At 51.4% G+C, this 12,800-nt stretch overlaps 1 protein-coding gene across 4 annotated transcripts in view; it reads right to left on the minus strand.

The window, feature by feature from the left end:
* The window catches only part of Cyth1 (cytohesin 1), an 83,121-nt gene that overhangs the window by 31,990 nt on the left and 38,331 nt on the right, over positions 1–12,800 (minus strand). Inside the window, exon 1 of one of the 4 annotated variants that reach the window (XM_006247785.5) lies at positions 5,089–5,146. The exons of the other annotated variants lie outside the window; for them this stretch is intronic. The gene's annotated coding sequence lies outside the window, so the exon portion shown is untranslated. Of the gene's footprint in view, positions 1–5,088; positions 5,147–12,800 lie in introns of those variants that run through there. 4 annotated transcript variants of the gene reach the window in all.

A 12,800-nucleotide genomic window follows, 5' to 3' on the forward strand; every position in this document is an offset into this window, starting at 1 on the left:
CACTGAGGAGCTCACCGCTGCAGCTGCCTTGGGGAGCAGGTCTGGGAATGGAATGATGGGGCTATCATGAATATTCACGCGTCACATGTCTGACACACTAACCCAGGGCCTCCAGGGAAAAGGCCTCTGTGTCCTTGCAGCCAGATACAAATGGCTTCTAGCCAGTTTGCAGCTATAATAAAGATGTTAAAAATAAAACAACAACAACAAAAAAAATACCATGACATTTGTTGTCATTTATTTTGATCCAGTCCCCTGACACTAACTATATGATCTCCAAGTTACTTCTGAAATACTTAATAACCTGAAATCAACACATCTTCCATTTTAGTTCAAAGAAGAATTAAGAATTTAGAAGATCCCAAAACAATCTCAATCTCTTTTTATCCTCCTGGACTTTTGCTCTAAGATGAGGGAGAGCTAACATTTTAATGAATACTTTACTCTACAGACAACACCAAACCTTACCAACAACAAATCTTCCGTTCAAGCCTTTGTGGCAGTTGCTCCATTTAACCCACAGAGTCTGAAGGATTGCCAGGGTGCTGGGTGCTGGAGGTGTGATGGCTCCTAGGACCTGGGCTGACCACACAGATGCTGTGAATAGCAGAACCATTCAGGGAGGAAGAGACAGGACTCCAGCCCTGGGTAACCTGGGCTACCGGACGTGGGGGCACCAGCTTGGCAGGCTATCAGATCCAGTGGACAGGCAGGGCTAAGCTGCACAAGGCCATGCTCTGACAGGCCAGATGGCAGACAACAAACAACTCCCCTCCCCCACGGCCACGTGCTACCGCCATGCCTGTGCCAGGAGGCAGCTAAACCCTTCTCTGAGAGAAAGGCCACTGAGCAGGCCAGCAGGTTGTGTAGTGAGTCTGAGTACAACGGAGCCAGGCCAGAGGAGCCCTTCTACCTAGAGTGCCTATGCCAGAGGGCAGGGACCCATGCTCTAAGGTTAATGTGTAAGGTGTCCAGCCAGCAGGCAGCAGGAACAGCCCAGCTCTGGTCTCCTCGCCATCCCTTCCCAGTTCCAATGTAAGGAAGGAGATTAAAGTAGCCAATCAACAAGGAGCCATTGTGCCTGGCTGTATATGCAGAAGCTACACAGGGGAAGCTTTCACTTATTTATTTAGATGTTGCTCTGCGGATTTCAACTGTAGGCAGAAACCTGGAGCTGAAACATCCGTCCAGCCAGCACATACAAAGGACGACTGTCTTAAAGGGACGGTGCCTTCTTTTCGAGTCAAGGAGCAGAAAATGTGCACAGGATGGCAGGCAGCAGTCTAAAGCCAGCAGTCCCTGCTCTGTCCCTTGACAGATGCCCCAAGGCCCCATTGCAGATGCAGTCCCTGTGACATCAGGTTCTATTCAGTAGCCACTGCTCAAAGGTATGGCCCTCACCCAACCCTAGTGTGCGCTATGAAATCAGAGGGGTCCAGCCATGCTTTGGAACTCAGATTTCCTTCTTGCTTTTTGAGGTCATCTTGGCCCCCCACCCCACCCCCAAAAAAACCCTGCCTGGCTTGAGAACACACTACCTACCTTGTCTTTTTCCTCTCAGTGGATAAAAGGGTCTACATTTAATGCAGAATTACAAGGAGATATTTAAGAGTGACCAAGTGCGTCTCCTTGTCTCCCCTGTGAAGCAGTTGAGCATACAGAGCACAGCTACGGTGGGGAGAGCTCCCACCCAGGCCGACTCCTCCGTATTCCCGAATCCAGCCTTCCTCTCAGGACACCCTTTCCTACCCTGGGCCTGGGCAGAGCTTCCTGAACACTGAACATGCGCACGGATTGTTTCCTTTCTCTCCTCCCACCCTTCCCCACCTCTGGCTCACTTCAGGTAAACCTAGCACAGCCCAGAATGGCAGAGGTGGTGAGATGAAGCCAAGTCTCCCCACCCTCCACAGAGCTGGCACCCACTCTGAGAGGACACTGACTCTCCTCGTTCCGAGAGCACAGATACAGAAGCTGTGGTTGGAACTTTCTGTGAGGCCCACAGGGCCTACGGCGTGAGGAGCCTGAAGCCAGCAGCACCACCACAGTATCAGGCCCAACCCACCAACTGCCTGCCCTCCAGTGGACCTGCCCAATGTGACCTTAGCAACAAGGCCAGGGGCTGTCCCCTCCAGAGGCCTGCATCGCATCTCCCAGGAAATCCCAGTGACCCGCACTTTGAAAAACTTTAAACTACTAGAAAGGACTCGGATGTTTGCAACCACACTGCACAGCAGCTGTTCCCCCGTAACATGGAGCTACCCCTGCCCATCACTGTACCCGTCACACTCAGCAAAGGAGACAGGCCAGCTTTCTCAGTGTCCTGAGCCAGGCCCCTTCACCTGCAGAGCCAGCTCACTCTCCTCCCCTCCTGCCTACCCAGCACAGATGCTTACCCAACCTACAACCACTGCTGCCTCCAAGCGGGATGGCACTCTCCCTTCCTGAATGTGCAGCGGTCTCAGAGGATGTGGAGGCCATGAACAACTTTAGGAGTGCATGTTAACGGGGGCTATGTCTAAGGCCGCTGTACCCACCTGTGGGACTGACCAGCTATGTGGCCCTGGGTAAGCTATCTCATCAGTGTGTGCTCCTCCATGAACAATAAGCTGGCAGGCTGCCTCCAGAAGGAACACTCTGGAGGGGAGCATGGCTCTTACATCAGAGGTAAGTGAGAGCCCTGAGGCCTGTGTGTCGTGGTAAGTCAGAAACTGTACAGAGGGGTCAGGACAGGAGGGGCTGGTACAGAAGCACCTGCAGATTCAAAGATGGGACCAGGTTCTCTGATCACTGCTACGATGCCTAGGAGAGCCTGTCCCCTCATTAGAACTCTCCATTCCCAAGGGATGGCACGGGGTCACTCAGAAGGCCTAAGGATGCAGCCTTCCCTACAAGGATCTTTCAGGTAAGAACAAAAGATGAAAAATCGAAAGCTTGATGCTTCAGGTCACTCACCAAGCCAGAGTTGTTTCCAGTCTTCAGGATCCAGGATGAGGGAAGGTAGACACAGGAAGGAAGGGGTGTGACCACAGTTAGAGACCTAGTGACAGGCTTGCTGCCAGCAGTGTGCCATGTTCCTGTCACACCTTTACAGAATCTGTCACCTTTGGAGAACCCTTTCCTTCCTATTGAGTCAAAGCCTTTGAAGTCCTTCCGAAAATTTAGTACACTGTCAGGGGTTTATAAAGAAGAAGGCCCTGATGCCACCACAGCTCAGGAGGAAGCCTGAAGATGCTCAGAGATGGCCCTTACTCCTGGGCCCTGGGTCACAGAGGGAAAGAGTAGTGAGAGCTTGGGAGGTGAGAGTGGGCTGAGAAGATTAGTAGGGATGGAGTGGCCATGTTTTATGGTTCAATGGTTCTGGGATGTGAGCATCACTAGATATGCTCACCACCATTAATTGTAAACTTCAAATGTCAAAGATGGTAAGTTTTATGTTATATGGGTTTTGCCCTAACTAAAAATAAACAGAAATTTTAATGACAGTATTCTAACCTCTTGACTCCACTTCAGATCCTTTTTACTAGGATTTGGCCCTTGAAAAGGTACTTTGTCTCACCACCCTCTTGCAGCATAAGAGTTTTAAAGAAATTCACACACTCACTGGACCAAAGCCTGTCACATTCTCATGCAGCAAGCACAAATGATCCTCAACACAGATGTGGTGGGCAAACTGCCAAAATGGAGATTTATATACTCTAGTTTACATTCCTCCAGACAAACTGGCCCAGGCCAGGCCTCTGCTACAAGTAAATCCATTAAAGACTTTGAATTTTGAGGGAAGACTGGTTCTCTTCTCAAGGCTTAGGGACAGGTTCTCTGACGAACACCTTAATAACAGCCTCTGCCTCAGCCTTGCCTAGTGAATTCAGAGGGGACACTGTCCAGGGACAGGAGGGAGTGGGGAGGAGGCCCAGGACCAGCCAGGGCTTCACTGACTTCTCTTGCCCCACCCCGACCCCAGTTTCCTCACGTGTAAACATGGATTAGGAATGTGACTTTTAAAAGCTCTAAGAACATATTTTACCATCATTTAGCGGAAAGAATCAACACGATTTATTGAGTAAGTGCTAGGGCTCAGAGCTGAGTTTGCTACGATTTAATGCAGCTCAATGAAGAGAAAAGAGGTCAGAGTTCAAGGCAGTAACAGGAACTGAGTCATCAAATTTATCCAGTTTTATTCAAACAAGCAAGGACTGTCCTCACAGCTGAGAGACCTGGCAGGGCCCGGACACAGCCAGGAGGCACAGCAGCTTCTCCACAGCCCCAAGCCTCGAGCACTCTCTCTATCAGGACAAAGCTGGGACCCTCGGTGAGGAAGAGCCCTCCTGACACAGCACTGGGTCCTTAGCTCTTGGGACAGGTGGAGAGTTCCCTGGTCATTCAGTCCTCTCTCCTCTGGGGGTCAGAGGACACTGCCATTCTGGCGCCTGCCAGCTGCAGTCCCCTGCATACTGCACAGCTGGGCCACCACACCCCCTTGCATCCCAAACAGAAGCAGAGGGGGTGTCAGAAGTCACTTCTCTTCACTTTACCTCCTCCCTATAGACACACACACACACACACACACACACACACACACACACACACACTCCTTCACACTCCTTCAGCTTTCCTGCACACGTAAGCCCTCTGCCTAGCACCTGGAAAGGAGCTTGCTCCTCTTTGTGTACTGCTAGAACCTTGGCTGCCCCTGACCAGGAAGTCCAAAGGCCCAGGGTCAGCAAAAACCCCAAGTGGTCGGCAGATCTAGAGGGACGAGGCTGGCTGTGAATCTGCCCCCTTGGCTTTCTGCTACCCTATTTTTTAACCTACCCAAAGGCAGAATTTGGGAACTGGTTATTGGCTTGCTCTTCAGTCTCAGGACAAGAAGAACAACAAATGACTGGTACCTATCCAGAAGCACAGTGGAGAATCCCTGAGAGGAGAGAGGAAGGATGGAAACCCAAGGACAGACATGCAGAGTCAGCGGAGCATGTCAGCTCTTGCTGCCTGCTGCAGGATATGGGGTGCAGGGTGGGAGAGGCTGCACCTAGGCAGAACAAGGGGGAGCTGCAGTCCCCCTTCATGCACCATCCACCAGGCTCTTACCGGCAGCGTGTCCCCTCTCCTGTGGCCCCCTCGTCCTGTCAAGCTCTGGGCAGCAACATCAAAGCCTCAGCTGATCCGCAGTTCTCCAGTCAGAGGCCATGGTGGATCTGTACAGCAATCCCACAGGCCCAGGCTCCCCGGAGCTCTCCCAGCTCTGGGTTCAGGGAGAGCTGGAGTCAGGACAGCATTTGTGTGCCAGCACACAAGGGCAGGGGAGGAGGCGTCCAGAGGAGACAAAAGCCGAATGGCCAAACAGCGGGCGGGAGTGAACAGAGCCTGGTGGGGAAGGCTGGCACAGCCCCGGGGATGGGGATGGTGCACGGAGCTGCAGCAGCAGCTGACACTCGGTGTGCGCGACTCCTCTCCTAGCAGGCTCATTTCCATGAATGTAATCACACCGCCCCTCCTACTACCCTCTTCCTGGCCTCCTGGGGGAGGGGAGGCACTGCTAGCGTTTGCTCATAGGCTGCGCTTGCTTTCTTCTTCCCCTCAGAAGCAAAGCTTGGCGGTTGCTCTCTCCAGGAAGGGGATAACCCTTACTTAAGATGTCGGCTCAAACAGACTAGATCGGGGTCAAACATCTATTACCTAAGTCGGCATAATCTCAGTCCTTGTGCCAGTCCTACATCAGACCAGCCTGCTCCCCCATACACGCCATCTGGGAGGGTCTTGGGAGGCAGCATCCTACAAGACCCACCCCTGGAGAATCTCCTCCCTCTGCCTCCTCCTGGGATACTGCAGCCTTTCTCTCTTCTGCTGTACATGTGTGCTGCTACCCATGTGTTCTTTACCAGAGGCATGTGTGAACCATGCTTGCTAAGTGCGCTGGGTAGCAGGGCAGGGCAGGGTAGGGTTAGGCAGTCACCTTCTGGGGGTGACTGTGCGAGATGGCTGGTGACAGGGGACATGGCTACATCCTAGGCACAAGCAGTATCTCTGATTCTTCAAGGACTGCAAGGGTCACAAGGATACCTACTAGGCTAGCCAACTGGGATCCCGGGCCCAGGACAGAGATTCCACAGGTCCAGACCTGATACTGAAGGGCTACAAGGTGACTGACTGCTGACTCAAGAAGCACTGCTTGGGGCTGTGAAGGGGAGAGGGGGCTCTTAAACATGCACCAAATAAGAAGGGAAAGAAAACAGAAAATGCATCACTGAACTAAGCCAGAGTTCTTTAAGAGTGCATGGCTCGGGGCTGGGGTAGTAGCTCAGTGGTAGAGCGCTTGCCTAGGAAGCGCAAGGCCCTGGGTTCGGTCCCCAGCTCCGAAAAAAAGAACCAAAAAAAAAAAAGAGTGCATGGCTCAGTGGTGGGGTAACCAGAGTGCTGAGGTAACAGAGCAAACAAAAGCTGAGAGCAAGAGCCAGAGTGGGTGTCCTCTTCCCACTGGGTACCACAGCTACCTCTCTTAGCCAGATGAGTCTACCAAAACGTCTCTCGACATTGCTGAGAGTCCCTGGGGCAACCCTGCTTAATAACCATGACTTTAGACATATAACAAGGGATCCCAGCCCAGGCCTCTCGTCCTTGTAGCCTACTGTATTAGGTACCACCGCAGAGGCCACCCTTCTCTCCACAGGTGTCCCTGCAATCATCTTCAATTTCAGGGTTGAACCCAGCTGGAGAATGTGGTCAGAGAATGTTGACAGACACCCTTATCACCCTGGCAGTGTTCCCAGGCTGGACTCAAACACCATGCTCTCCACTCCAGTCCATGTCTAAAAGCAGCCATGACAGCATGACCAGCCAGTGCCAAGATGGTAGCACTTGGTCAAAGAAATCCTAAAACCACTTTCAAAATTCCTGCCTTAGGCTGCAAAAACTTTCAAGTTTTCAACAAAAAAGGGCAGAGAATCCTGCTGTATGTAGTAATTGGTTTCCTGTCTCCCTGCCTCTCACGTCTGGAGAGTCCACCCTCTCTGCTCTGCCAGTCTCCTCTTGTTTGGAGGCTCATCCCCACTCCCTGATTCCCTGAGCCACCTCCTTGCTTAGTTCATGTGTATTAGCATCACCTGACAGCAACTGGGCTCAGTGTCTGCAGGTCTGTTTGTATTACACAAGCCGTCACACACACACACACACACACACACACACACACACACACACACACACACACAGTTTCACCTTTAGGTGGTACCTCGCACTGAACATATCTGCAGTTCTTGTCATAGTCCCAAGGGTGACATCCTTTTTGTTGAGGTGACAGTGCTGACTCTTTTTTTTTTTTTTAAGATTTATTTATTTATTGTATATGAGTACACTGTAGCTGTCTTCAGACACACCAGAAGACGGCGTCAGATCTCATTACAGATGGCTGTGAGCCACCATGTGGTTGCTGGGATTTGAACTCAGGACCTCTGGAAGAGCAGTCAGTGCTCTTAACCGCTGAGCCATCTCTCCAGCCCGGCAGGTGAACCCTGACCTATTCCTTCCACATACCCTCAGCGAACATGCACATAACGTGCAATGTTGACCACTGACAACACGCACACAGAGTGGATCTTCTGCTGGCTTTATTCACTGCAGTGAACTGGCCACCATAAGCTGAGACCCATGCTAAGGGAAGCTGGCAGCAAACGCCTGTATGAGCACAGCTCTGGGCATAAACAGTAAGTACAGGGGAGCAGCAGACCAGAAGTTGGGGGAAAGTAAGTCTGTACTGGTGCAAAGCAAGTCCCTCCCACACCTAAAGAAAAAGGGACACTGAAGTAAATCAATGTACAGCCAGGTTTATGAAGACATAGTGGTCAGGGGGAAAAAAAAAAACAAAAACGGGGAAAATCCTGCCCACAGAACAGGAGTCCTAACAGAAAAAAAAAATGGAAGTTTTTAGAAATTACTTAGACTTTGAACACATCAGAGACCTATGAGTGACCCTGGAAGATACAGAGCTGATAAGATGGTTCCACGCCCAAACAGCTCAGCGTCACTTCTCTTACAATCAGAAGAGGCAGCACACAGTGTACTATAAAGGGGCTCTGGGCCAGATGGCAGAACTGCGGCCACACTCTCTAGACTGAGTCTGCGCAGCGGCCACACTCTCTAGACTGAGTCTACACAGCAGCCACAGTCTCTAGACTGAGTCTACGTGAGAGCCAAGATTGAGGTTGAGCTGTAGGATTCACCAGGAAGGAAGGAGCGCCCAGCTGGGGGTGGAGGGAGAACAAAGGCCTAAGGGTGGTCCAAACGGGAAAAGTCTGGAAGGCAAGATGGAGTGGGGCTGGTGTCTTTGACTCAAACAGTTGGTTCCACTGTTGCTGGGCTGAGATAAAGAGAGAAGCACTCCGGAAGAGCAAAAGCAGCAAGGAGGCGCCTGGGGAAAGGGCCTGGAGGCCGTCCAGTTTGGGGAGGGGAGAACAGGGACTGGCGTTGAAACTCCAACTGTAGTGAAAAGAAAGTGTGTCCTCTTGTACTGGTGCTGTGGCTTCACATGCCTGATACTAACACTCCCCACACACCCACTACCCCTCCCTCTCTCCTGCCGCAGTCTGCTGGAGAGGAGAGACCTCTGACCGGAGTGCAAGGTCAGGATGGTGAATGGGCACCACCCTGATTGATGTGGTAACTAAGTTCTTCTGATAGGAAGGGCACAGACAAGGTACCATTGGTAGTACCCTCCGCTCCCTGCAGAGGCCTACAGAGCCACAAGGGACACAAAATCTCTGCCCAGTCATGACCCTCAGTCTCCTGGTACTGGAGGTTCTGAAACTCTTTATACTTAAAAATACTCTGTGATGCTTTAGTAGGAATGAGATGCTTTTTCTTTTCTTTTTTTTTTTTTAGGGTTATTTATTTTATATATGTGGGTACATTGTAACGGTCTTCAGACATACCAGAAGAGGGCATTGGATCCCATTACAGATGGTTGTGAGCTGGGAATTGAACTCAGGACCTCTGGAAGAGCAGTCATTGCTCTTAACCGCTGAGCCATCCATCTCTCCAGTCGTGGAGAGGCTTTTTCAAAGAAGCCACCAACTGCCATCTCCTCTTGCTCAAGAAGGGTCTGAAAGCTGAGAGGGGCATCTCTACCTCATGTGTCTTGGGTTTCTGTTGCTGTGATAAACACCATGGCCAAAGTAACTTGGAGAGAAAGAGGTTTATTTCAGCCTGTAGTTTAAAGCCTATCTTGAAGGGAAGCCTGGCAGGAACCTAAGGCAGGATGCCCAGGCCATGGAGGAAATGGTGCTGTCACGGGTTTGCTGCCAGGCCTGCTGAGTTTACTTTCTTACACACCCCAGGCACGTGTGCAGGGATGGCACCACCATCACGGTCCCTCCCTCACCTACTGTTAATCAAGAAAATGTCCCACAAACTTGGCTACGACAGTCTTTCTCAGTTGAGGTTCCTTCTTCCCAGAGGATCTAGCTTGTGTCAAGGTGACAAAAACTAAGTGCACGTCCCAGTAGAGTGCCAGACAGTCACTCTCTAGAGTGGCCTTAGTCCCAGTGGCAACACTGAAATCTGAAAAGAGCCCAGGAACAACTGAAGCCACCGGGTAGAGTCCAGAGCAGCCCAGTCACTGCTGGCCCCGTGGCAGTCACTGCTGGCCCCGTGGCAGTCAGCCGAGATTGGGGCTGCCCGAGGCCCAGGCCTCTGGCTTCGACTGCAGGGTACAGGTGGGTGAGGAGGGAATATCCATCTCTGCCCTGTCCAGCAAATGTCTCAGGGGCTGCTCTTAGATGGGCCCTTTTGGCAGGAAAGGAACTGCAGCAGGGGAGGCCCAAGAGAGCTGGGAGGGTGTGGGTAGCGGGACAGGAAGAAGCAAGGCCTTGTGTCTTTAAAAAAGGCAGATTCCAGAAGAAGCACAATAACCAGCACAAAAGGACCGCTCAAGCTCAATCACCCTAGGGACAAAAGCACCCAGGGAACAAAAGCACCAATGACATGCCTTCCCACACATGCTCCCAGAAGTGTGGACAGGCTGCTGCAGCTTTCTGTACTGTGACACACACACAGGTCTTAACATCAGAAAATCTGAGTCTGCTTCTTGAACTAAATTTGGATTCTTAATGTGTGTGTAAGAATTTACCCAATGGCTACAGCATCAAAATTGTGAAAATGGAAAATCTTTCAGTACTGAAGTGGTGACTAGAGAGTGAGTGCTCTGTAGATGACAGCAGGGACACATGATGGCACCAGGCAGTACTGTCACATGCTTCCTTATGCACTGTGTGTGCTTGGCGAACACATGTGAGCCTCACACATCAGCAGCCACCATGTGAGAGGCTCATGGAGAAGGGGCCTGCTCCAACTCTTCCCTTCTACTGCTCTGTAAGTTGGGACCGCAAGAAACACAATCTTCACTGCTGGCGCTTCTCAGAAAAAACGCAGAAATGGCACCAGCTCCTTTGCCCAGACAGAGCTTGAGCCCTTCTTCAGTGTTAGGGACATTCTTGAGCACTGGTTCACTATCAGAGAAACTCCTGCTTGGTGGCACTGCTGTGGTGGCACTGGTGGCTTTCATATGGACACACTTAGTAGAATCACAGGACTCAGAGGAAGACAGGGAAAGAGGCTCAATACCAAGAAGAAGGGGTCGGAGCAGCCACTGACTCTGGAGAGACACTCAGAGATCTCTTTGAGGTCCTAAGTTGAGTTTCCATGAGTCCTCTGTGACGTGTGAAGAAACACAGGGCTAAGGCAGAATATGACGTCCTTATTTTCCCATGAAAGGAAGGAACACACTGGGTGGGTCCTTCCACACTAGCCCATCTGTAGGGTAGCAGGACTTGATCTCCTGCCCCTACAGCTCCCATCACACATAAGCAGGAGAAACAAAAAGGTCATCTCCTGATGACCTCCGCAGCCAGGAGAGGGTGGTGTTAGCAGAGTAGGTAACTTAGGTTAACTTGGGCTGTGAGGGGCTCCATGATCTGAGGCCCACTCCCCTGGGGGCCATGGCAATAGCTGTTATAGCACTGACCAGGGATTGGCTGGGTAACTGCAAAGGCTCTTCCTGGACCTGAACGACTGACTGTGCAGCTGCTCCTGATACCTTGCTCTGTGCTGGAGCCACACAGCTCCTCGAGGCTGAAGACCTTGGGAGAGCGAGCAAGAGAAGCAGCACTCACTGGTGTCGTTCCTAAGAGGAGAGCATAGCTGAGCAGGAGACAGATGGGAGAGCAGACCCAGAACTCTGTGTTCAGCGAAGATGCTTTTTGGAAGGTTGTCAAGGTCCAAAGGGAAAATGAAAGGTGGAAATTCCCAGATACTTTCAGAAGGCCTAACTCTCCTTTTCTGATGTAGCCAACAGCAAACTGTATGCAGCCTCCCTCCCACCGGATCCAGCAGGTTCTGTGAGCCACGTGAAGACTGACTGGACACTGGAGCACGCTGCCTCCAAGCTGCCCTGTCACCTGTCTGCAGTTTCCAGCATCATCTTTGAGGACAACCCTGAAGCCAACAGGGCTCTTGACACCCCGAACCCAAGGCTGCCTTTCTTGCCACAATTCTGGACTCTTAGAATCTAATTCCACTTTCTGCCTCCCAAGCTTCCTTTCTAACTGCTCTGTGGGTCCTGGGCGTCTGTAGCGAGTGTGGCAGGTGGTGAATGGCCTCAGGCAGCGGGCCAGGCGGTCTTCAGAGGCAGAATCTGAGGCCTTGCGTCTACCAAGTCTTCACTAAGAAGAAAAAGTGCATGGCTGCTGTGTGCTGTCGACCCTGCTGTGCTCAACATGGAGGTCTGTAAAGCTCAAAGCGCAGAAAGCCCTTCAACACTGCCATGGTCGATGGTGATGTGAGCGTCATGCTTTGATGCATGCTTTGTACAAAGTCAGACACACTCCATCCAATGGAAGCACATGTCACTCTAAGTAGTATCCAGGTTCGTCCACAGCAGCAGCACCTTAGGTCTTCCTTACAACACCTAGCAAGCAGCTTGTCCAAAGCCAGGACACAGGTCACCGGAGATGCAGCAAGCAGCTGAGCAGGGCCAGGGCAGAGGCCAAGTTAACCCTGGGTGAACTGCTTAGCCTAGTGTTCTACTGGAGAGATGCTATATGGTGTGCTTTTCTATAAATAATACTATTTTATATACCCTTGTAGTACCATATAGCTTCAGATATTTTTGAGTCCTTTTTTTTTTTTTTTTTTAAAACCTGACAGCTCAGGTCTGAACTGCTCCCTGATGGTAAACGGCCCTCGGAGTTCCAACAGATCCAACACCCATAGCCCAGTTCACACTCTTGATCCCTGACCAACCAGTCTTTAGCAATTTACTCTCCTACTGAAACCTACAGATTCATTTAGCTAAGCATTTGCTGAGCATCTGCCACAGGCGCAGCCTGTGCTTGGAGCTAGGACTTAAATAGCTCCAGACCCAGCCTTGCCAGTGGGGAGAGGCGGGCAAGCCTGTGGCAGCAGCAACCTGGCACAGCATCTGTGCATGCCAAGGACATGCTGAGATGCTGCAGAGGGGCCAGCTGGATCCAGGACTTAATGACAACTCCCAAATGGAGAAGGTGTGGGAACGGTGACTCCCAATGAGGTAAGAAGCCTTAAGGATGGTGAGCACACCAAAAGTCAAAGCCTGGGGCACAGTGAGACCAGAAAGTCCCAGGAAGTGCCCTTACTGCGTCTGTGGAGGCGGGGCGGATATGGGCTCACATTAAGGAGTCTGGACTCCATCCTAAAGGGAAGGCTCAGAGGCAAGTCAATGGGACTGCACATAAGCAGATAAGCTCAAACAGCCGATCAGAGCAGGCTCTGGCAGT

Source organism: Rattus norvegicus, chromosome 10, assembly GCF_036323735.1.
Source record: "Rattus norvegicus strain BN/NHsdMcwi chromosome 10, GRCr8, whole genome shotgun sequence".
NCBI lineage: Eukaryota > Metazoa > Chordata > Mammalia > Rodentia > Muridae > Rattus > Rattus norvegicus.